Below are 3,474 nucleotides of genomic sequence, written 5' to 3'. Positions count from 1 at the left end.
CACCTCCCTTTTTACTAATCCAAAACCTCCTCCTACTGCTATAAGCTCCAGAAACAAAAATTCTAGACCCTTCCTTCTTCTATCCCTCCACTATCCTTTTCAATCAAACTAGCAGACCAACATATCCATCACTCAAATTAATTTCATATTTCCAGATAGTAATTCCCCACTAATCCTGTTTTGGTTCCGGAGTAGTGTGCTACCCGCCAAAAAGCACTTTGACACCTCTTCAGGGGTAGCAAGCACTATATAAAAGCAAACCCTTCCCTCTTCTACCCCTCTACTTCCTTTTTCAATCCAAATAACGAACTCACACGTCCACTGCTCAAATTAATTAAATATCTCCCTATACTAATTCACCGCTAATCTTGTCTGGGTTCCAGAGTAGCGTGCTATTTGCCGTAAAAGCATTCAACACCTCGTCAGGGGTAGTAAGCGCTTTATAAATGCAATTACAATTACAATTGTACAGCAGAGCATTCTGGGAGATAGTGTCCATTTTGAAGCAGGAAAAAGATAGTCACAAAACCACTCCAAAGGACCAGGAAAAGTAACACAATTGGAATCCAAAGGTGTAGCCATGGGGGAACAAAATAGGTATTTTTTAGCCAAAGATAGAAAACATGCAGTCTCATCCGAAACACTAGAGGTGATGGTGCTTGTGGATCAGATGAATCTGAGGAAAAGTCATCAAAGTTGATGAAGTAGCCAGAAGCTGTCCAATCTACTTTTGACAGCACTGCGGGTTTTCTACTACTGGGAGATGCCTCGATCTGTGATAAATTTACATAAGCAGCCTTTGTGTCAGGATTTCGAATTTAAATCTGTGTTTCTGTACTAGTTTACTGTACAATAGTTGCTGTGGTAACTGGTAGAAGAGATACTTAATTGTTGGATACTGCTATGTCCGGTTGGGGAGAGGATGCTTCATCAATACTTAAAGCTTCCATCTGAACTTCCTATATGGTAGTGAGAGGAGGCAGTTAACTACCCTGGAGCCCACGAGGCCTACTGTTGAGAATCGGCCACACAGTGTGGATTGATCAGATCAATAGAGAGGAATCTCTTGTTTCTGCAGCCGGCAAGAGGCAAAAGAAGTACAGCTCTGGTACCTTCAATGGTCAGGACAGGTACAGAAGGTATCACAGGCAGGATGGCCCAAATTATGGCTTGTCCTGTGTTGTATGTACTTGTGACACAACATATCTTTCACCATATCTAGTGACATTAAATGTATAACACATACATACAATAATTTTTTTTAATGGAAAACATTTAAAGTAAGAAAAAGTTTCCGCAAAAATGTTCAAAATATGGAAAAGTTTTCTGCAATTTAAATTTCTTCCATGTAAAAAAATTACTGCATTTGTCAATTATAGATATGGGACATTGTGTACTGGCCACTGTCTGTTAGTGCAACACTTTGAATTGGGAGAACATTAAAATAAAGAGTTAACTTAATCAGTAAGCTAACTTTTCATTTCCATTTTCTCCCATTTAAAAGCATTCAGAAACATAATTGTATTCATGCTACAAATTGAGTTGACAAGGACTTTTATTTAGGAGGTAAATACCTCAGGGCTTCAGTTCTTCACCTCTATTCCACAGCCCCAGCCTGGGTCATAAATCTGACTGAGCCCTGCTCATTATCAGGCCCTGCTATCTGCAGCCTGATGATAATAATGTAAAATAAACACAGCCTTTTCTAAACTTTTAAAAGAAAAAGTGATGCTGTGCTTATTTTAAAATTAACTCAAGGTTGTGAGCTACTCTGATGTTGTCTTGTAGCTACTAGTATCTCACAATCGACTGGTTGGATACATCTGGGATACATGATATAATCATACTGATCTAGAGGCATTATTACATTAGGCAGATGATAATCATGTTTGTATTGCAGAAACGTTTGTATTTGTAGGGTAGACTCAAATCTGTAGTCTACATCTGTTGTGGTGAGTGAGTTAACCCAATGTATAGAACGTGGATGTAATGCTTTGCGTTTGGAACGCTTTCTTGTGTGACGGCCTCTAAGGTCTGTACCGGGGTCATGACAATAGTTTGTTTTCCCTAAGTCAGTGCTCTCTCCTGCACCACAGCAGTCTACCACTGTCAGTATGTTTTATGTTGTTGAAAAATGCATTGCTGTATAAATGCGATTTATATGCAATTGGTACAGTTTCACCATCATTGAATGGGATGTAGGTGTCCAAAGATGCCCCGCAATTACGTGGATCACCAGATTTGTTGTGTTTACACATGTGTAACTCCTACCCCCCCGGGGCACCCCTGTCCACCAGCCTCTCACATGTGTTAACCAAACTACCGTTCACGCAACCATCCGGTGCCTTGCAAGGGTACCCCACATCACCCTCTAAAGACTGGTAAGACAGTGTCTGACTGCTACTGTCCCTCGCCCAGCACTCTTCTGGGCAGTCTCTAAAAACACATACCAGGGTTTCATGGATAACACCTCTCATCTAGAGTCAGCAGAGTGTCACTCCCACCACTAGGAATATGATCCCCTAGGCCAGTTCCCCAATCTACCACAGGGACCATGCGCACGTTGTGAGCTTCCTCATCAACTTAAATTCCCTGGTGTATGCCAAAACTCCTCCTTCAAGTCAGGCGCCACATTTTTGGGTGTGTGTACTTCGACCACAGCACTAGACATCACAGTTTTACTTTTGAGGTAATCAAAATTGGAACGGACACTGGTATCTACCATAACCATTGGTTATTGTTTGACAGCCCTCATAAACGCTTAGAATGTTACGTTGCGGTATATCTTTTTATCCGCCCCTTCATTTGCGTTATGGCGTAGTCATTGGGCTGTCAAAGGACGTGTTGTATGCCAGCCTCACCAAAGGCAACCTCTGGTAAGAGTAGAAGTGTCCAGGAATGTTCGGACAGCAGCTAAGCAAAATGTAACTAGGGCAGTTACGAGGGATATTTAAAATATAGTGTCTAACCAGACAAAAACGTTATTATAAAGAGGTAGACACCTATGATTAAAATTAGTAGGTATATTTTATAATCAAGTTACCAGATTATAAATATGATCAAAATGTAGTCGACATGTTTCAGCTCACCTGGGCCCAGCCGGGTCTATGGAGCTTTCGTCAGGACAAAACAGGGGGATATATATAGTACTCACACGACTTGTGTAGTATTCAGAAAAAGTTTTTTTGTAGAACTCTCTAAGGATTTTCCTGCATTTAGGAAAGAAAAATAGGCATAGAGAGACATACTTTGCAATTTTCAACAGTAAACATTCATTGGCATATACCACGTTTCAAGACAGAATTTCTAGTTTATCTATCTGTTCAAGCAATCCATAGAATCAAAGGATACTTGTAAGGAGTGCGTCGCTAATCGCACAGAAGAGCAAACATACAAACATGAAGTTAGAGCGCAAGCAGTTAAAGTCTCAACTGAGGGTGAGCATCGAACTGAAATAGCAGGCGGCATTCTGGT

The sequence above is a fragment of the Lissotriton helveticus genome, chromosome 5_1 (genome assembly GCF_964261635.1).
Source record: "Lissotriton helveticus chromosome 5_1, aLisHel1.1, whole genome shotgun sequence".
NCBI classification, from domain to species: Eukaryota; Metazoa; Chordata; class Amphibia; order Caudata; family Salamandridae; genus Lissotriton; species Lissotriton helveticus.
This window is presented reverse-complemented; position numbering follows the sequence as displayed.